Genomic DNA, 23,399 nt, shown 5'->3' with positions numbered 1-23,399 from the left:
GACAATAGATGAATAAAAGAAACCAGTGCCCTTCAGTTGCAACATGGCAGTGGTAATTATGAAATCAGAATCATTGTGATACCAGGCACAAACCCTCTATAAGCTTAAGCCAAGAAAAAACTCAGAATGCATTGGAAAGTTGTACATGAAATCCCAACTCTAGTTAAGCAGCCACTAAAGAAATGAATGACTTCTGGGAGAGGGCAAGTTGGATTTTCTTCAGAATGATTCCCCTGTTTAGAGTAGGCTCCCAAAGCCCATGTGTGTACTAGGTATAGCCCACTCCATATAGAGGGATACTCTCTCGGCCTAGACACATGCGGGAGGGTTAGGCCCTGCTCCAAATGATATGACAGACTTTGAATATCACCCATGGAAGTTCTCATCCACCCTGGGGAGCAGGGATAGGGATTGGATAGGGATTGGGATAGGGATTGGGGGATAGGGAAGGAGGGGAGGGAGAGGGAACTTTGACTGATATGTAAAGAAGCTTGTTTCTAAATATCAATTGGTCTAATTACAATAAATAAATAAATAAATAAATAAATAAATAAATAAATGTTCTTATGGAATATAGAACATGCTTCAATGGAAGGTTACATATCCAATAACATATTGGCATCACAAATTGGACTTAATGGATAAGAAAGAAAGAATGAATGAAAGGAAGGAAGGAAGAAGGAAGAAAGAATGAAAAAATGAAGGAGTGAAGGCGGAAGAAAGAAAAATAGAAAGAAAGAACAGGATTGAACACAAAGTTGAGTGGACATGTAATAGGTTTTCATCTAGGAGGAGTTGAGAGAGATGATAAACCTACACTGCATGAAACTACTGAATTACTAATAAAATTTCAAAACTTTAATTTGCTCTCAAAAAACAACCTTAAAAATATAGGTGAAAGGAAAAGAGAGTGTTTGTTAATTTTGTAACTAGTGACACAACCAGATGTGAGTAGTCAAACAAGAGCTAATCATCCCTCAGTGTGTCACATATTCCTTTGTCTTATGACAATCAGTATCAGTATTCTTCAAGTCAACTGGGTTTACCAGACTTCATATTTCAGGAGAATTAGACAACTGTATCACCAGGAATTGCAAGACATGCTCACATTTTTTTTCTTGTTCTTTGGTAAGATGGGTGAAGCAAACCTGACACATTTAAATAGACGCCTAGAGAAAAGGAGAATGTTGTGTCTTCTTATAGTGATATCAAAAATTTGATATCCTTTTGAAAACCAAAACTCACTGAAAGAGTGACACATACTTTAAATAGTTTTAGTCCAATTTTGTTTCTCAAGAACAAGTCCTCATGAACTTTATTTCAGGTAAAAACAAAACAAAAAGAAACCCTGTTTTGAAAGTACACAAGCTGAAACTTACGAAAATTTATCTATGGTATATCCTTTTGTATGACTCTTCAAGTGAAGTAATATTGGAATTATCATCATTTCAAATGTAAAATTGCATTTATGGCAAACAGGGACTTTTAATTTTACTATTTATATCCATTTAATTTTATCCTCCAGTGTAACTGCTCTAGCTAAGATTTCATACAATGTTGTAAGCAGTAGTCAAGAGATGCTGTCCCTCATCTTACTGTGAGTGATTTGAATCTTGATTTCTATAATTGTGAACAGCTAACTTTGTTCCATGTGGTCAACTATAATATAATAAGCCATTGAAATTTTCTTTCATTTCTTGACTGTTGCTTTTGTCTCCCAATATATGACCCAATTTTTGAGAAAGTTCCATGGACTTTGGGAAGAATGTGTATTCTTTAATGTTTGTGTGGGATGGCTTGTTGATGTCATTAAGTCTATTTTAATTATGATGACATGGAGAGGATAAAAACTGACCAATTATTAGCCTTCCACTATACCAATGACAAACATTTTAGAAAAGATATCAGGGGAACAATCACATTAACAACAGACTCAACAATATAAATAGAATACTGAGGAATAAACCTGACAAGGGGGAGAGGTGTGCAATGTAAGTTTTAAGAATGTAGACTTTAAGGAAAGACAGTGAAGAAGGCATCAGAAGATGAGAATATTTATGATGCTGCATTCCCAAATTGGAGGAACTAATAGTTGAAATTGCCATCCTGAACTAAGAATGTTACTTTATTTCATGTCACATTCTAGATCCATATTGTTAAAGCATTATGATAATGACATGAAAAGGAACATTTAGATCAACAGAAAAAATAGAGGGCCTAGATATTAATCCACGCAAATTTAACAACCAAAAATATATAAGAGAGAAGACAGCTTTTTAAATGAATGTTGTTTAGAAACCTATATTTCCACATACAAGAAAATAAGTAGACCCTTGCCACTCATCTTGCACAAAATTCAACTTTAAATACATCCTGATACTCAGAAACTGCTAGACTATAGATCAGAGAGTATATTATCCATTTGTAATGGAAAAACAAAATATTTTCTGAAGTTAAAATTGTATACATGAGTCTGGTCCCCAGAAACTGAAAACAAGCACCTAATTTTCCTCTCATATGATGATTCTAGCTTACATATTTAATTTCTATGCTTGTCCCAGAGGATATGGAGAAGCTAGGGAACTAGAAACACATCATTAGGACAGATGGTTTAAGGTAGAAAGAAAGAAAAATGAAGGTAAGATGAAAGTGAGGACATTACTTGGAGCAGAAGGTTTCAGTCATGTAGATGAGTAGAAGATGGGAAATTCTGTGCTATTGGAAGACTTCATCAGAATTAAAAGTACATGAAAATCTGTGTGGCAAACTGTAATCTTCCAATCAAAGATTAAAACTCCAAATAATAGAGGATTCCTGACATGAATTGTGAGTAGGAGAATGCCGAGTGTTGAAGGTTTAAGTGAGAAGATTGGGATCTGGAAGAGGAAAAAGTATAGGTGATTTGATCAAAACCATAGATAGGTGAAGAAACCTTTTAGAAATCCACTAGATTATGAGCACACACACACACACACACACACACAGAGAGGGAGAGAGAGAGAGAGAGAGAGAGAGAGGAGAGAGAGAGAGAGAGAGGGAGAGAGAGAGAGAGAAAGAGACGGGGGTCACACAGTTTGAACAGAAGAACGCTGTCTAGGTGGTTGATGGTTCTCCTAGAAGATATTTTATTAGTGTAAACCGAAGTGCCCAGCACACAATTCCTCCCTCAGAGTTATTGATCAGGAAGACCTCAGAGGCACCCACAATAACAAATCAATTGCCACTACTTTTGGTTTCCAGTCATAACTGGGTAGTAACATCTTATGGCCTAAAACACTATTTACTTTGGAAAAATTGCATACAGAAATCAACGTTAAACTTACACTGTCTATATTACATAGTGTTGGAAGTTGCTATTCAGGCTGCTAATGGACAACAATATTAATGATCTTACCTAGCACCAGATCCTGCATCAAATATTACTGACTGGCTGGCAAAATGTGCTCACTGATACAATAGTGGTGTGCTGGTGATGAAAAAAGCCAACTGATTTCTTACTGAATATGAGGCTAGTTCTATAGGATATGTTTTATGCCTAGTCCTATAAACCTGAAAAAAGTCCTATGACTGCTGATGAGCAAGAAACCTAGTTGTTATTTCACTAATTGTTCTTACTGCCAAATTGTATTCTAAATAGTTATGTACATACCCATAGGTTTGAGATGCAGTCAGCATTGGTCAGAGAGGTGTCATTTTACAGCAAATAGTTGTTATTATAGGGGCTTACAACTGGTCAACATGCTGATACAAATAACACCCAATGTTCGGCTATGTTTATATAATGCCTACAGAGGTCACAGAGCAGGGTATAGAAAGAATGTGAGAACTGGAGGTTGTGGAAGACATCTGTGAAATGCTGGCCTCAGGATATGACGTGTCTGGCATGAAAAAACTTATAGTAGCTGTGGTTACCTGCACAAGACCTGCATAAAATAAGACAAAGCCAACCAAAAATCCTTAATAAATTCAGAGAGTTCAAAGAGATGAGATCCCACCCCTACTGCAGATTCCAAGGCAAAAGCAACCAGTAGCAGTTAATGGCTGCTGAAGAACAGAAAGTTATTTTCTTTGAGACTATGTTAGATGGTAGTTTCCTCATATAAACATTGGTTATCACACACACAGGAACATAAGGACAGTAATAATTGGACTACAGAATAATTAATAATAATAATGATACTACTACTAATAATAATAATAATGAGGCCATAAAGTTGGGGCAATAAGGGATAACAGGTACTAGATGACTTGGAAAAAAGTAGTAGTAGATAGATATGATCAATATATGTTATACAAATGTACAAAACTTTGAAAGCATAAAAATAATTAAAATAATAATAAAGTACTGACAACAGACCACGGAAGTGGTTTCACCCAAATCTATCCTAGTGAACTAATGCTTTAGTGGGGTTATTCACCTCAGAATGGGCTCCTTAAAAGTATCTATGTCACTGAAAATCCTGCTCCAGGATGAGAGAGGACTCCAAAAACTGCTTCACTGAAGCTAACAACACAGCACACAGTCAGACAGACTGAAGACATAAAGTCTCTTCAGCAATTGTTACTGACTGATTGAAGAAATTCCTTTTGAATCTTGTAACTTTCTAAGTGGCCTAAGACTTAGAAGTTTCCTTTCTTTTTTCAAATGGAATGACTTAATTCTTCACACCACAAACTTTCTGAACATAATGGTATTTTAATAGTGACAACATATGATGAATCAACACTTCTTCCAATAATAGTAAACAATTATCTAAATATTTTAGATGTTAATGTTTCTTTTAACTATATCTAACTCTAATTTTTAGCATTAGATAAATTATTTTTGATCTGATCTGAGGAGTATCAGACAAAACTTGGCTACATCTTTAGAACAATAGGTTATCATGTTTACAAAGCTGGGCAGCACTCAAAATATTTAAGCTTGAGTAGGAGACATACATTCTTGTCCTTTAGGAATCATGATGGTCCCTGATTCCCAAAATGATGCATTTGTGATACAGTTGACCTGTATTTGAAGTACAGGTCATCTCATTACTCTGTAGTCTAGAATGTAACACACTGGGCTTTCATACTTGAAGGAGATATCATCACAAATGATAAACTAGAACTTAACATTTTGCTCTGAGTTATCCTTTTCAAAACATAAATATTAACTTCAAATTTCTGTAGGAAATTTTCAGAGTTGAAGAAAAACAGACAAAGCAAAGTCTCAAAGCTCAATTTGCAATAATAGCTACACAAACAAAACTCAGTGTGCAGCATAAAAAAGGGAGGAAAGAGAGGCCTCACAACTGAATTGTATCTGAGGGTTTTTCAATATTTTCACAAGCATCTATTCATTTAATCTTTATAGTAAACTAATGAGATAGTATATGTATATAATATGTATACATATACATATATGCATATATGTAATCCTTGCTACTTTAAATATATAAATTTCAAACATCAAGGCTCCAATGCCCAAAGCAGACAGAATCTCACATTCCTCACAGAGTTTGCTTATACTGTATGTTGCCAGAATTAGATTGTCCTTACTCTTTAAGTGAGTAGAATAGCAAACTCACTGAAACAGTTGACTATTGAAAAGTATTTAATTTCTTCATGTGAGCATGTACAAGGAACAGAAAGCATCCAAGGGACACATTATAGCCAGGAGGATCAGTGAGCAAGAGCTGTGTAGCATCCTAATAGGTTGTGTGAGTTTACAGAGAAGAACTATGAACATCATACATTTGAATGATCATAAGAATATATCTGTCGTCCGGAACATTGATAACTGACAGTCTGAACACAGAGAACAAAGCAGATAATCTCTCAGGATCCATTTATTTATCCCACTTTTTATTTTCCCTTAAAGTGAGTCAAGCCCTTCGGAGACAGGCTTCTGAGTCATGCAGGCCCCATTCTGTGTCCTTCACATGCGTTCATTCTTCCCTAAGTACCTAATTCACACTCAGGCAGGGACTTGAGACCACAGTATAATACATATGCAGCTAAAACCTCTTAAAACCATTTTCATAATGGAATAAAAAGAAGGTTTTAGAAAAAATGAGTCTGCACAAAAGAATGGAAATAAAAGGAGTAAAATGTACTGACAAATAGTTGGCAAGTTTTGTAGTATGCTATAATTCTCAAAAGCAGATGAAACAGAATTAAGGTAGAGTGTATTAGGAGTATATTAAAGCAGAATGAGTAAGCACTCTCTGAATTTACTTTATTTTACATGAGCCAGCTTACTTGACAGAAAACATTTTATGGTATACATAATGAAAGCAAAAGTTCTATATGAAACACACATGGAAGTTTTTGAAAAATTCTTTTAGCACAACAAGAAAAATAAAGGATAATGTTTATACATTTAAGAGTACAGATTGATAGCATGTGCATAATTTAAACAACATTTTTGAGAAGACATTTTTACACATTAAATGGACTTTCTCTTTGGATAAACAAGGAAAGAAAAAAATTGTATTTGGGATTGAAAACTGGAGGATTCTGAGCTACCGAATAGGTAATATATAGGCACCATAATAAAGACAAAAATAAGTGATTGGGGAAGTCCTTCTCTATGCTTTGAATGCATGTTTCTCTTATTGGTTCATGAATAAAGCTGTTTTGGCCAATGGACATGCAGGATTAGCCAGCCAGGAAGTATAGGTGGGGCTACCAGACTAGGATAATGTTGGGAAAAGGAACACAGAGTGAGTCTTCAGAGGAGACACCATGTATCTGTCTAGGAAGAGAGAAGCCTGGGCATCACCGGTAAGCCAAGACCATGTGGAGATACACAGATTACTAGAAAGGGTTTAATAATTATGAGAGAGAGAGAGCCAATATGAGACCTGAATGGTTGGCCAAACAGTTTATAATTACAACCTTTATGTGCTTATTTTGAACTAAACAACTGTGGGAGAAGGAAGGACAGAAATTTCTGTCTACAAATAAGGACTTTTCTTGTATTATAGATATATCTCAGATATATTTAATTGTAACATAACTGATTTGTGATGACAATTCTAGATTTACACATACATACATACATATATACATACGTACACACACACACACACACACACACACACACACACACACACACACACACACACTATAGGCCTGTTGGGACAAAGAAAATGCAATACTCTGAAAGAAATAATCTATTTAATTTTCATTTTATGACAGCAAAAGGAAATTTTAAAATATTAAACTTGTCACTTACATGATTTTAACATTAATGGGGATAAAAATAAAATGCTCAAGATAATGAAATAAAGCTTTCTCAGTTCTTTGTGTTCCACCAGATGTGCCAATGTGCAGTCTCCAGTTCTAAGTACCTGTTGTCATGCCTTGGAACACTGAGGAAATCAAGAACCTTCTTTCTTCTCACAGTCAGGCAGAAGGATGTCAAATCTGTCACGATCAAGAGGAACAAGATAATATGAATTTCATGGTTCACTGAAGGAGATATATTTATACCATGGTCATCACAAACAAGAAGACCCAGAAGTTGAATCACTCCTTCCTCCCCCACCTGGTTTGGTAGTGAAGAAGATAAAATGAACCACACCTCCACATTTGACTCAAAAAAATAAAATAAAATAAAAAAACATGAAAAGTCAGAAAAGAAAGAAATCAGAGAAAAATATATTGAAATAAAAAATTATAAATCTTTCCAAATATAAATTGTGATAATAAGAAAATAGTTCTCAATTCAAGAAAACTTAACTTAGAAACTGCTACTTACTGATGGAAACAGAAGCAGACACCCACAGCTAAACACTGAACTGAACTCTTGGAATCCAGTTACAGAGAGGAAGGAGTGATGAGCAAAGGGGTCAAGACAAGGTTGGTGAAACCCACAAACAGCTGACCTGAACAAGGGGGACGTTATGGGCCCCAGACTAATAGCTGGGCAACCAGCATAGGACCAACCAGGTGCCTAGGCAATCTATGGGACCTCTAGTAGTAGATCAGGATTTATCCCAATTATACAAATGTACTTTGAGAGCCCACTCCATATAGAGGGATACTCTCTCAGCCTAGACTCATGGAAGAGGGCCTAGGCCCTGCTCCAAATGATACCACAGACTTTGAAGATCTTCTACGGAAGGCCTCACCCTCCCTATGAAGCAGAAAGGGGATGGGATAGGCAGTTAGTGGGGGCCAGAGGAGGGAGAGGGAACTGGGATTGACACGTAAAAGAAGCTTGTTTCTAATTTAATTTTTTAAAGTAAAAAAAAGAAACTGCTATTTAATTACTAAGAAAAAGAAATTATTCTCCTATAGGTGTTTCTGATGCATCAGGAAAGAAGAAACAATATAAAGAACTGACATGTGAGGCCTGTAATTTAGTGATCATGTAATACATATAATAATAGTCAGGTTTCTAGTGTAGGAATGGACATTGGGAACCCATTCCCCTAGAGTTCTCAGCCTAGACACATGGGGGAGGGCCTAGGCCCTGCCTCAAATGATGTGACAGACTTTGATTATCCCCCATAGAAGGCCTCACCCTGTCTATGGAGCAGAAGGGGGATAAGCTGGGAGTTGGTGACAGACATGGGAGAATGGGAGGGAGAGGGACCTGGGATTGATATATAGAATAAGAGTGTCTCTAGTTTAAATTAATAAAGAGAAAAATAATTGCAAGGTTTCAAACCTGGGACAATTGGCTGAGGTAGCTATTTAACATATCAAAGCAGAAGTGACTGCCAGGTTCTCCCAATAACCCTCAGTCCCTACCTGTTAAAGGGCACTCCTGGCTGGCAAACACTGCCCCCTGCCTTGAATTCTCCAACCCAGGGACTAGGCTGTCCTTCTCCTGGCTCTTTTTCCCTATATAATCCAACCACTTTGGTTACCTGATCTACTCTCTTTGGGGCTTCCAGCTACTACACCCGGTTCCCCTCTCCTATCTCCCTTACCACCCATCCTCCTCACATGGAACAGATCGGTATGGTCCTGTCTACTCTGGACTCTCCCAGATGTCTCTTCTTCTGGCTATGCTCTCTCCCTTTTATTTACAGTAAACTTTCACCTCTCCAATACCTGTAATCCGTGATCTCCTTTCCTTTGTATTTCTTTTTTCATCAATAATAAACATATTTAGTATGTAATATATTTTATGAAAAACATGGAGCATAATAAATCCAGAGTTGATTTAGATGCCAGAAAATGCTTGGCCTCAGTTGCAGATGTGGCAACAAAACAGGAAGGATGGGTTTTACTGAGGTAATGTGGCAATGACCCAAAATGAAAGAATTGCAGCAATTTTTTCTTTTCTTTAAAGATTCTTACAGGCAGAAAAATATATTTACAACCAGATGTTAGAGAATGGGCTTGCTTCGGTTAATAGGGAGAAATGGGAGTATTTCACCCCGGCAAAGCAGGTATCATATCAGTCTGTGTGCCTCATAGTAGAATGCATGGCAATCACAGTAATATATTTTCTCACAGTTCTGCTGACTGCCATATTCAAGTCAGGGCATCATCACCAGTGGTTCTATTGAAGTCTCTTTCCCTATAGGGATACAAAAGGGGTTCTAGTAGGGCCTCCATTCCTGTCTGGGATCATGAGGGATTCTAATAGGGCCTCTGTTTATCTCAGGGTTCATGGTGGGTTCACATGACGCCTCCATTCCTGTCCAGGTTTTCACATGACCCAAAGAATGAGCTCTCTGTATTCTTAGTAGTTCATTAATCTCATCACAAGACTTGAACTATAAGATTTCATAGACACCAAAAATCATAAACATCTCAAACACCAACACAGGGCAAGTTAGCACTTCCTTGTTTCTTTGATTTCCCTGACAGCAGCTGTTCTAAGTTCAGGTTGTATTTCTCCAAACTTCCACAATTAGTCACCACAAATATTTCAGAGGATGTTTCACAAGCTCATATTTGTGAAAATGGAAGCTTTTCAAACTCTAGAGCTCTATTTTTTCCTACAACATGTGAAGTAGCTTTGCTTTCAACAATAGTGGCAGTGTTCATCTGAATGCACCTTGTCTTTCAGCTGCTACATTTGATTCTTAGCTCACAGAGACAACAAAAGTCCCTCTCAGATGCACCTCATAACTATGAAGTGCCACTACAAAGGGCAGATGAAGAGAGGGAAACCAGATTGAGCAAGGGAGTATGTCATGGCAGCTTCTATGGGGGCCTCTTAAGAAGAACCTTGAGGGCAAGCGAAAAATGACCAGAATCACAGGCAGCAGGAGCACAGGTGGGGAGACTGACAAGAAAGCTCAGGTCATAGTTTAAACTGCTAAATACTGAATAAGGTTTATTACAGGTTTCCTAAGCAGGGCAATAGGAAAATAGTATAAAAGGCAGCTAAGGATTTGAGGCATTATCTTTGTGAAATATGACAACTATCATAGTAATATATTTCAGATAGGAATAAGTTTAATATGCTCACATAAAATGTATTTACCATAATTTGATCATAGATAAAAATTATTATCCATTGTTTAGCTTCCTTCTAGTCTTATAAAGAAAAGAGATCTGCATATGTTTGTTTGTGTACAAATTCTTACATATTCCAATGTATCTCCCTTACCATTCTGAGCCACGAAAGCGTCAGATTAGATGAGAAAGTAGAGAAAATAAATGTGCATAAGAGGCAAGTTCAGGCTTTGATTCTCATTTCACAAAACTTTTTCTCAAGGCATGATCTTTCCTTTGGCATTACAAGACTAATGTTGATGTTGGTAATGCCACTGATGTTAGTGTAATAATGACTTCAGTGAATCACTAATTTATATCGTAGTTTACTAAGACATGCAACTTTGTAAAAGGCATACATGAAATGTAGATCTGGGTGATTTGCTTCCTAAAAGCATCTTAATTCTTATTTCCTATTTGTGTACTCATAATCTAACTGCAAAACCCCTAGCCTCAGCCTTCCATGTAAACTTCAATTAAAAAAACAAAAAACAAAGTCTCCTAACCTGAGGACTTCAAATTGATTTCATTTGTAGTCATAAAATCAATTATGAGAACAAAAGAAGTCTCCAAAAGGAGTTAGGTATAAGGGAAGCAGGAAACCCACATCTATATCATGTTTGTCCAGAAGGCCAGAATGTCGCTTTGTCACTAAATATCCTTGAGCATTAGGCAGATTTTTCCCACTGCATACAAAAATGAGAAGCCAGGGGATTTACTCACAGAAACACCAATGGTATGCATTCTAAAATTGCCTTTATTTTGTTATAAACTTGTTTATACTCTCATTCTGTTTCCTCTGCCACTGTGGGTTTTTTGGGAGGATCATAGAAAAAAGTACCCTAAAGGAAGATCTGGTCCAAGTTATTTGAGAATCTGGCACTCATCATATAAATATTAATAAAAAGTTATATGCATGAATGCATGCATGTGTTTATTGTTATAAAGGTTTAATGAAATAATATAAGAAATAATCAAAGCAGGGTTCACTGGAGAGAATGCCTGGTAGACACTAAGAGTAGTAGTCTCATTTAAAGTGAAGTAGACACTGAAAATATTTCTGCTTTTGAAAATACACAAGACTTGGACTTGGCAGAATATTTCAGTGATGTGGTGCAAAGACTATATAGAGCCTTTAGATCAATGTAAGAAGTCCTTAAAAATCCCCAAAATAGGATCCGTTGGACTGCTGCCACACTTTGGGAAAGCTCCATTCAATCACTGTTAGGAATATTTGCTTTGCTTTGCTAAATAAACTTCTGCTCAAACTGTGTCTCTTGTCTATCTTCTTTCAAGAAGACAAGAATAGAGAGTCACTCTGGGAAAATATTACAGCACTTAAGACAAAATTAATTGAAAATCTCCTCAAGTAGTATAAGTTCACAGAAAATATGACTATTGAAATGTCCAGGATGAAGGATACTAAGATGGACAGCTATAGCTAAGAAGGATATTAGAATAATTATTAACATCAGGAACAAACAGACAGTTAAAATCTCCAAGGGGGTTTTAAAACAAGTTCAGATTGGTGTGGAATAATCTTTTGTACACTGTGAAGATGTGTCATTCTGATTGGTTTTATAAAATTGTTGAAATGCCAATAATTGGCGAGGATTTCCAGGCATAGAGGATTCTGAGAAGAATGGAGGAGACACCAGGAGTCACACAGCAAGCAGTATGGACACTACAAAGTAAGGTAACCAAGCCTCATAAAAGAATGTTGATTAAAATATATGGGTCAATTTAAGTTATAAGAGGTAGTTATGGCAGGCAGAACACTATACATAATAAATAAATCTTTTAAAAAGTTTAAAAAAGGGGTAGTTATGAACAAACATAAGCTATAAGACAAGCTTTCATAATTAATAATAAGTCTTGGTTTCATTTTTTTTAAGATGGTGGCAAGAAGAAATATCAGTCTGCATCACAGCCCAGAACCTGAGACTGACAAGAGGGGAGGGGCTTGGAAAAGGCTTATCAGGAGCAACAGGAGGTGTTTTTTATTTAATTTCTTTAATTACTACTCATATTTACATATCCATCTTCCCATGTTGCCCACCACCCATCCCAACCCAGCCCCACTATCCTCTAAGGGATGATGAGGTCCTTCACCAGGGACCTTCAACATCTGTCATATCGTTTGGGGGAGGGCCTAGGCCCTTCTTGCAGTATCTGGGCTCCAATAGTATCCCTCCATAGGGAATGGGCTCCCAAAATACATTTGTGCTCTAGGGATAGAGACTAGAGGTCCCATAGACTGTCTTGGCCTCCTAGCTGGCATCCACATTCAGAGCACTTGGTTTGGTCCAATGCTGTTTCCCCAGGTTTATGACTAGGGTCTCCATGCTATCAGTAGATCAGGTTCACTGTTTCTGCAGATGTCTCCAGCCCGGTCTTGGTTCCTTTGCTCATCCCTCCTCCCTTTCCACAACTGAATTCTAGTAGTATGGTTCAGTGCTTAGCTGTGTGTGTCTGTTTCTGCTTCAAACAGCAATTGGATGAAGGATGTTCATGAGGGATATTGGTCTGTAATTCTCTTTTTTTCCTTGTGTTTGCATGGCTTGGGTACCAAGGTAATTGTAGCCTCATAGAAAGAGCTTGGCAATGTCCCTTCTACTGCTAATGTGTGGAACAATTTGAAGAGAATTGGTATTAGCTCTTCTTTGAATTTCTGGTAGAATGATGTACTGAAACCATCTGGCCTTGGGCTTTATTTGGTTGGTAGACTTTTGATGACTGCTTCTATTTCATTAGGGGTTATAGGTCTGTTTAACTTGCTTATCTGCTCTTGATTTAATTTTGGTAAGTGATATCTATCCAGAAAATTGCCCATTTCTTTTAGATTTTTGAATTTTGTGGAGTACAGGTTTTCAAAGTATGACCTGATGATTCTCTGGATTTCCTCAGTGTCTGTTGTTATGCCCCCTTTTCATTCATTTTATTAATTAGCATACTCTCTCTCTGCCTTTTGGTTGGTTTAGATAAAGGTTTGTCTATCTTGTAGACTTTCTCGAAGAGCCAAGTCTTTGTTTCATTGGGTCTTTGTTGTGTTTTCCTACTTTTTACTATATTGATTTCAGTCCTCAGTTTGATTATTTCTTGGTGTATACTCCTCTGGGTAGAGTTTGCTTCCTTTTGTTCTAGAGCTTTCAGTTGTTCTGTTAATTCTCTAGTGTGACTATTCTCCAGTTTCTTCATGTGGGCATTTAGTGCTATGAACTTTCCTCTTAGCAGTGCTTTCAAAGTGTCCCAAAGGCTTTGGTATGTAGAGTCTTCATTCTAGTTAAATTCTACAAAGTCTTTAATTTCTTCTTTTTATTTCATCCTTGACTCAAGAATGGTTCAATTGCTCATTATACAATTTCCATGAGTTTGTAGGGTTTCTGTAATTTGTGTTGTTGTTGAATTCTAACTTTATAGTGTGGTGGTCTGATAAGATACTGGGGGTTATTCCAATTTTTTTGTCTCTGTTTAGGTTTGCTATGTTGCTGAGTATATAGTCAATTTTAGAGAAGGTTCCATGCGGTGCTGAGAAGGAGAGAACTTCTTTTGTGTTTGGAAGGAATGTACTATAGATAACTGTTAAATCCAGTTGGGTCATATCTTCTGTTAGATCCTTTGTTTCTTTGTTAAGTTTCTGTCTGGTGGTCCTGTCAAGTGGTGAAAGCGGAGTGTTGAAGTCTTCTGCTATAAGTGTGTGAGTTTTATGTGTGATCTGAGCTTTAGTAATGTTTCTTTTACAAATGTGGGTGACTTCATATTTGGGGCATAGATATTCAGGATTGAGACTTCATCTTGATGGACTTTTCCTGTGATAAGTATGAAATGCCATTCTTCATCTCTTTTGATTGATTTTAATTTGAAGTCTAATTTGTTAGATATTAGGATTGCTACACCATCTAGTTTCTTGGGTCCATTTGATTGGAAAATCTTTTCCCCACCCTTTACTCTGAGGGAGTCTGTCTTTGACATTGAGATGTGTTTCTTGTAGCAGAAGGATAGATTCTATCTTTGTATCCATTCTGTTTGCCTGATCTTTTTATAGGCAAGCTAAGACCAGTGACATTGAGGGATATTAATGATCATTGATTGTTGATTCTTGCTTGTTTTGGATTTGTTGGTGGTGGTATTATTGTGTGTGGATTTCCCCACTTTTTTGCTGTTAGGTAAATAGGATTATCTATTGTCTATGGTTTTTTGAGTGTAGTTATCTTGGTTGCATTGGAGTTTTTCTTCCAGTAATTTCTGCAGGGCTGGATTTGTGGATATGTATTGCTTAAATCTGGTTTTGTCATGGAATATCTTGTTTTATCCATCTATAGTGATTGAAATTTTGTTGGTTACAATAGTCTGGGCTGGAATCCATGTTACCTTAATGTTTGTAGAACATCTATCCAGGATTTTCTGGCTTTCAAAAAGTTTCCATTGAGAAGTTGGGTTTAATTTGGATAAGTCTGCCTTTATATGTTACTTGGCCTTTATAGTCCACTGCGGGTGAAGGTTCCTCTTAAAGGAGAAGCCTGCAGTAAGGTTCTCCTGTTTCCCATACAGGAGGAAGAGTTTGGGTTCAGACCATGATATAAACTCAGTTCCCTTCTCCTACCCATTGAGGAACCCATCCACCTGCAAGTCTGTTAGCTGGAGATTTACAGACACAGCCCTTGGTGGGGTGCCTGCCAATATCTTGGAGGGAGGAATGAAGGCTGTGGACAGTGCTATGCAAGGTCAACATCTTAATCTTAATATGGCAAATGATATGTTTGTATTCCACCTTGTATCAATCATATCAACTGGAAATCATAAAAAGAATACATTCTTCCCTCTTTAAATACTTAATAATAAAATCTTGGAAATTTGGAAAACTATTTCAATGAAAAGCCACCTAAAATCCAAATAAACAATACAAAATTTATTTATTATTTTATTTTCAGAGTTATGGTAACAAATACTGGAAATTATGTTTTATCTCAGGCTGATCCTTTAAGTCATGGCAATACTACTGTCTCAATCATCCATATGTTAAAATTGGAGGAGTTAATCTTCATTTCTAGCTCAATTATTTTAGGAAATGGATTGAACAGATCTATAATTAAAAAAATAGACACTTTGTTCTCTATGATTCTTCTTCAGTCATTATCAGATTCCTTTGAATGCAGATCTTTTAAATTTTGTACACCCACACTTGTTGATTGTTGGTCTTATTTTCTGGATGCTTCATTCAGAAAGTCCTAATCTGAGCCTATATCCAGAAGCAATATGGAGACATTACTCTTGTAGGTGCTTTAGAACTTCAGATCTAACACTGTGCTTTGGAATTCATTTGGAATAGTGTTTGGTGAAAGTTGAGAGAAAAGGAAAAATAATTCACTCTCCTACGTGTAGCTATCCACTTTTCTCATTACCATTTGTTAAAGATAATGATTTTTCTCCAAGGTGTGTTTTTAGCTTCTTTGCCAAAATTCAGGTGGCTGTGTGTAGGTAGAGTTATGTCTACACACTTCATTATAGCCCATTAATGAAAGTAGCTGTTTCTTTGCCAATATCAGGCAATTTTTGTAGTTCTGTAAGTATTAATTTGAAGTCTGGAATGGTAATACATCTACCAGCATTTTTATTTTGACTTTCAAGACTTTTTGGCTTATTTTAAATGTTTCTAAATGAATTTTAATTTTTTTTCAATTTTTGATAAGAATTACATTGGGATTTTAATGAGATTGCATTGGACCTATAGATTGATTTTGATAGGATGTCCATTTTCATAACATTAATCCTACTAATCTATGTAAAGAGGAGACCTACCAATCTTCTGTGTCATACTCAACTTGCTTTTTGAATGCTTTAAAGTTCTCACTGTGTAGCTTTTTCATTTTCTTGGTTAGGTTTATTCCAAAATACTTCATATCATATGAATATTGTCAGTGGGATAATTTCCCTGATTTCAATTCCAGTCTCTTTTGTAACCGCCACTTTGTTAAATGTTTTTTATAAACACTAGGCATTTTTCAGTAGAATCCTTAGGGTGTCTCACAGAGAGTAATGTTTCCAGCAGGTAGCATTGCTTTTATATTATCTTTTACTGCATCTATACCTTTTTATTTCCTTCTCTTCTAAGTCTTAAAGCTCTATAATGAATTCCTGCCAGAACTAGGACTTCAAGCACTGTATTGAAAAGAAAAGGTGAATGTGGGCATCTTTTTCTTATTTCTGATCTCAGGACACTTCTGTTTTTCTCAGTATACCATGAAGATGGCTGTGGATTTCTCATAGGTAAGACTTTACTATGTTGACACATATTTTATCCATTGCTATTGACACGAGAGTTTTATATGATGGAATGGTGGGGTTTATCAAGGGTTTTCTGTTTGTTTGCTTGTTTGCATCAAGAGAAATGAGGGCAAACTGGTGCATTTTCTATAGAAATCAATATGGTGTTTCATTAGGAAAATAAAAATAGGTCTGCCGCATTTCCTGATAACCACTCTTGAGCATATATCCAAAGAACTCTATTCCTTCTACAAAGACATATGCACATAAATGTTCATATGTACTCTATTTACAGTTAGTCATGGGAAGATCCTAGATGCCCATCAACTGATGAATGTATAATGAAAATGTGGTGCCTGTATATAATGCATTTTATTTTCTGTAAAGAAAAATGAAATTATAAAATTTTCAAATAAGAATAGAGCTGGAAAATGCACTGAGTAATATACTCAGATCCCAAAAAGCAAATATCACATGTTCTCACGCATATCTGACCTTTAAAATTTGTAGAATACAGGAAACTAGAAAGACTACTTTTTATGAAAGAGAAGAAAGATCTTACATGGAAAGATAATAGAACACAAGTGATATAAGGAGAAAAGGAGAATGTGGTGCAGGGTTTATGTGGAAAGAGAGATAGGGAGGTGAGATTCAATAGATAGTTGGGATATATACATAAATAACACTGAGAATGTTTAAGAAGTCAATGTGTTTTACATCCTATATTTTCTATAAAAGAGTTTAATTTTAGGTTACCCTGTACAAGGGACTATTTTCTTGTCCCAGAGTCAATAGGTTGCAATTAAAATGTCTAATGCCAGGTGTTGGACACTTCTCTGGTATTGTTGGTCAGAACTACCCCAGAGAACCCCAAAACATAGAGGAGATTTCTATTGTTAATATGAACCTGTTGCTAAAGAAACCTCATACTTCATCACTGTTAGAAAAAATATCATCATGTTAACGATGTACAGGAAGCTTCCTATCTTGTTTTCCTGGTACTGGAAGATACTATGCAGGCTTCTGTTAGAAACAAGTAATCAGCAATCATACCCATTCATGAACCCTGTGAAGAATACAAATAAATATGTCTATTTTGTAAATCTGTACAGAAACCTCTGGGACTCATGGGCATCAAAGATGAACCTACTACTATTACTTTGTTAAATGGACATTGTAGCAAACTACTCTCCAAATCTGTATTTCTCTATGCAGATATTGGTACAGCTTCTAGCTGTCAGCCTTTATCAGAGTTGTTTCATTGTGAAATGGAGGTTGATTAATACAGAAACACACAAAGGGTCAAGTGTAGAAAATATTTTATTGGAGTGCCCAACCACAAATGTGACTCTCTCCATACCCAGGGACCATTTCAGAAAAGTGGGTGGAAAGATTGAGACCAGAAATCAGGAAGAACTTGAATGGCAGACACAGGCACTGTAGTGGTGAATTTGCACAGCTGCACATGACAAACACAAGACCAATCAGGTCAATGAGGAACTATAAATGGTTCATTGTTGAGAGACAGGCCAATCCAAAACTTTCTCAACAGCCCTGGTGAAAGAGTAAAGGTATATTAACTCATTTTTTTTTCCAGAGGCAGTGATGGGGGTATGTCCTCTGTATGCTGTAACTATATGTATCTCTTATTGATTGATGAATAAATCTGTTTCAGTCAATGGACAGTTAGAATTTAGCTAAGCAGGAATTCTGAACAAAGAGGCAGGGAGAAGGAAGACAGAGCAAAGAGATGCCATGTAGCCTGTGGGGGAAGGAATGTCCCTGTTATGGAATATTCTGGGTTCCAGGCCCTGGCCACATAAACATCGGTGATACCAGGGAGCTCTGAGTCACCATTGTATTGTTAATTAACACCAGGTTGTAACTGTTTACCTGGCCTGAGGGTAATAGGCCTCTTATTTGCATCTGTATATGCCTAAGCATCTGAATAGGCCCTCACCTGGGAGGAGGTGCTGGTGGTATGGGAGTTAGGACTGCGAGCGAGCAGAGAGGGAGAACAAAGGAGAAATGGTTGCCTCCTGGTACTAGCAGGATGGTTAAGGGACACCAGGAAAGATGGCTAATAAAAAAAAAATAGCTCTAGTTCCAAAACATGGAACTGAGAGCTCTCTAAAGATGACAAGCTGCTTGTGTTTGGTCTTTATCGTTGTTGCGTTCCAAGAAGCTTCCAGGTTCACACACCCCCACTCAGGTAGAACCTCATGGCTGTCGTGGGTTAAAGCTGAGACAAGCCAGGCCATGACAGTAGCCACCAGGAGGTCAAGAGATCTGCACATCACCTGTAAGCCAAGGCCAGCTGGTGATTAACTGATTAATGGAAATGGGTTAATAATTAAGATTTAGCTAGGCAATAAGAAACCTAAGACATTAGCCAAACACTTATAAATATATATTAATTCACTGAGAAGTTATTTCATAGTGGCTGAACAGACCGAGTGGCTAGAGAGAAACCTGTCCAGTAGGACTGGGATAGACAAAGAAAGTCTCCCTCTAAAGGGCAGAACAAGATCTGTTCTGGGGTAGAGGCCAGGGTTTTGAAGAAATTAAGGTTATTGTCTCTGGGGACCTGATTCTTCCCAATAGAATATATTTATTTTTCTTAAGGCAGCTGTGTCTGATGTATCCTTTGTTCTCCTTGAATCCATTGCTTAATTAGATCTCTATCAATTCTGCCCCATAACACCCTGTAAATAATATATAAAAACCTATTACTTAATAAACTTGCTTTTCATTGTTAGACCCCCGAAAACTCAAGTATTCGGGGTCCCAGGCCACGTTCTCGGTCACCCCAATCACCAGGCGGATTCGAGAGCTTGCTGCAAACTGCACGAGGCTTTATTGTAATTTAACGAGCTAACCCTATGTTAGCTCGGGACTTTCACCCACCTGCCATGGCGGACGGCTAGAAAGACGGCTCCTATGGGCTCTCAAAAGATCTTATAGGGCAGTGTAAGGGGAGTGTCTAGGGGTACGCACAGGCTTACGATTGGTGTGCTTCCAGGCTTGGAGGGCTTGCCCTGTGTTGATTGGTCGGCTGGTTGTTATGGCCCCTAGGCCCTCCCAGGGTGGTTGCTATGCTCTCTACGTCATTGTCGTGTGCTTGTCCGTAAAGCACACCCAGGGTCGTAAAGCATAGCGCCACCAGCTAACTTCTGATTGGTTCCTTGTCACAAGACAGGCATCTGACCTCTAAGTGACTAAGGTTCCTTGTCACAAGACAGGCATCTGACCTCTACGTGACCAAGGCAGGTTTATGGCAAGCACGTGTTCGGCTGTTATGGCTGCCAAAAGGGAAGCCGGTTCCTTCATCATAAGTTATCAACTTACGTAGCACATCCTGGTCCCAACCAATGCCTTCTTTTATTTTGTCATCCACAGTTCTCCTCCTCTACAACTCACAATTCTGGACCAATTTTTCTCAGGGTAGAGGTCAGTTGATGGCTTTTGAGTGACAGGAAGTCAGTTTAATTTAATGATGTTGCACCTAGTATATCTCGTATACTCCAATGAGTGGCCCCTCTCCCAAGAGTATACAGGAAACACAAATTGGACTTGTTGAGATATTAACCAAAATCAAAGTAAACTCCAATGAGTGGCCCCTCTCCCAAGAGTATACAGGAAACACAAATTGGACTTGTTGAGATATTAACCAAAATCAAAGTAAACTCCAATGAGTGGCCCCTCTCCCAAGAGTATACAGGAAACACAAATTGGACTTGTTGAGATATTAACCAAAATCAAAATAAAGAGGACAGGACATTGGGGTAGTAGAAATGTGGGGTATGTCTGAAAGGGTTTAAGAGGAGAATTGTGAACATGATTAAAATTAATTGTATGAAATTCTCAAAATACTAATATTTAACAGAAAAAGCAAAAAGTAGGAATTAAAGTATTAATGTTAATCATACTTAACCATCCCATGCATCATTAAATGTGTTAGTATTTTTAACTTAATGTAATAAGTGTGTTAATAGCATATGTATTAAAGAAAAACTTGTATAAGCAACATAATTATGTTTTTTCTTAACCTCAGTGGAATGATATTGGATATCAAGCATGAGTATATTCTAATCAGGGCAGTCTGAAAAAGGTGACTATTTAGTCTACTTAATACAGCTAGATTTCCACACTCAGAGAATTCTAAATTTAAGGGAGCAACAGAAATAGACATAGTGATCTCATAGGCAGACTTCATGTAACTTAATAATTGTCCAGTTCAGTATCTTGGAAGAGATGAGTATTCATTAGGACTTTAGCTTTTAGAGTTAGGGAAAGGAAGATGAATGACTTAAGCAAGGAGAAGGACATGGGAAACTTAGCTTCAGCAGAAAAGTTGTGGTAGATTATGTGATAGAGCACTTAAAAGTTTGATGAAAGGATAGGGCTGTGGAGTTAGGGAATGTGATAGAAATCAGACGTATGAGTTACAGTGATGGAATGCCTCAAAGATTTGAGTTTGTCTCTAGATAGTGTACAGTATGAGTTGAGGTGGACATTGCAGGGATGATTAAAAGCTATGTCTACAACCACACCAGGAAAAGAATCTGAACCTATATAACTGCTAGTGATTATCTATCAGCACACAGCTCTCTGGTCTCAAACTGATATAACCTTTGTCACAGGTTCTGTTTACAATACACTGTTACCCTTTCACATTGCCTTAAATTTTAAGGAACTTAATATTGTTTTGCTACAGCTCTTTTGAATCTGCTTGTCTGGGATTTTTATTCTCAGAAGGTAAGCTTCAGTGGAAAGCCTATCAACTTCTCATTTTCTACATTGTTCAGAGTCCTGTATCACAGAAACAAGCACAAAAGAGAAACTGAAGAAAAATACTAAATTATTTCCACATCACAAGGCAACATACAGAATTACCTTGCACATAACAAAAGTAAAATGTGGTTTAATTAGAACTATCTTTTATTTCAATTATTAACAGAGTAGAAATTTTTATTTAAACATTTGATACACATACCATAAAACAAAACTAGAAAAACATCAGTGAGCTGTCTGCCAACAGATTTCCTAAGTGAATGTGGAGAGTGTGTATAACCTAAACACGTGCATGAAAAGCTAAACAGTACAAGACAGATTTCCTTACAGAATGACTAGATCTTTGAACATTTATAATCTGTTATCTTCCTCCCCTTAAAACATTGTTCGTAGCCCTGAATATCACAGTGCAGCAGTACAGATTTCATAAGAGTGTGTTTTACCACACAGAATGTGACACAACTTTTATGAATCCAAAATACGTTATATCCCTCAAACTGCAAATGTTGCCAGATTACAGCACTTGTCATTTGGATTTGTTGAAACAATAGCAATTGCCTGAATTTGTTTTTCTGAAAATGATCTCCTTTTAGGAGTTATCACAAATAGATTTATTAGCTTTTATGTAGGATAAACACCCAAGAGCTTGCTATGCAGATTGGCCCCAGAAGCTGTTATTGAAGACATATTACCAACTTTTATGGCAGCGTCCTTTACTTTTATGTTCTTCACTCTCTCGAATTGATAAATTGACCTTTGGTTAAAAAATACAAGAAACACAGTAGAATGAAGCAGGACAACTTTTCCTGTTACTTTTACAGACTTAACACTTAATGGTTCTTTGGTTTATTTATTTATTTTTGTTCAAATTAGGACAAGCTTGTTTCACATATCACTCCCTCCTTCCTTTCCCCCTCTTTCCTGACCCCACACAAGTCCCAACCTCATTACCCTCCACTCCCCAGTGAGAGTTAGGCTCTCCATGGGGCTCCCCAAAGTCCACTACATCATCCTAGTCCAGGCTTAGGCCCTCCCCCAAGTTTCCACGCTGAGAGAGCATCCTTTCACGTGGGATGGGCTCTCAAAGTCCCTTCTTACACCAGGGAAAATTACTGATCCACTACCAAGGTCCCCATAGAGTGCCAAGGCCTCCTCATTGATATCTACTTTCAGGGATCAGTCCCTTGCTGGCCTCCCAGACAGCAGTCAGGGGTCCATATGCTCCTCCTTGTTCAGGCCAGCTGTTTCTGTGGGTTTCAACAGCCTGGTCCCTATCCCTTTGATCTTCATTCCTCCCTCTCTGCAACTGCGTTCCAGAGGTCAGTTCAGTGTATAGCTGTGGGTATCTAACTTTGCTTCCATCAGCCACTGGATGAGGGCTCTAGGATGGCATATAAAGTAGTCACCAGTCTCATTATAGGGGAAGGACATTTAGGGTAGCCTCTCCACCATTTCCTAGATTGGTGTCATCCTTGTAGATCTCTGGAAATTTCCCTAGTGCCAGATCTCTCCTCAGACCTATAAGTGCTCCCGCTAATAAGGTATCTCTCCTCCTCCTCTCCTCTATTCTTCACTGGACTCAAATTTTCTGCTACTCCATTTCCTCCTCTCTCCTCCTCTTCCCTTCCTCTCTTTCTGCCAGCTCCTTCTCCCCTACCCCCATGCTCCCAAATATCTCAGGAGATGCTGCCCATTCCCATTCTCCAGGGTCCTTGCATTTTTTTCTTAGAGTCCTTCTTATTTCCTAGTTTATTTGGTGATGAGGATTGTAGGCTGGTAATCCTTTGCTCTATGTCTAAAATTCATATCTGAGTGAGTACATACGATGTTTGTCTTTTTGTGACTGAGTTATCTCACTCAGGATGTTTTCTTCTAGTTCCATCCATTTGCCT

The 23,399-nt window shown here is 37.5% G+C and overlaps 1 pseudogene; it reads left to right on the top strand.

Annotated features, from left to right (window-relative positions):
• The first annotated feature begins 7,345 nt into the window (after positions 1-7,345).
• Positions 7,346-7,563, top strand: LOC103161124 (annotated as a pseudogene).
• Positions 7,564-23,399: the final 15,836 nt, after the last annotated feature.

This window comes from Cricetulus griseus (genome assembly GCF_003668045.3).
Source record: "Cricetulus griseus strain 17A/GY chromosome 1 unlocalized genomic scaffold, alternate assembly CriGri-PICRH-1.0 chr1_0, whole genome shotgun sequence".
Taxonomy (NCBI): Eukaryota; Metazoa; Chordata; class Mammalia; order Rodentia; family Cricetidae; genus Cricetulus; species Cricetulus griseus.
This window is presented reverse-complemented; position numbering and strand designations above follow the sequence as displayed.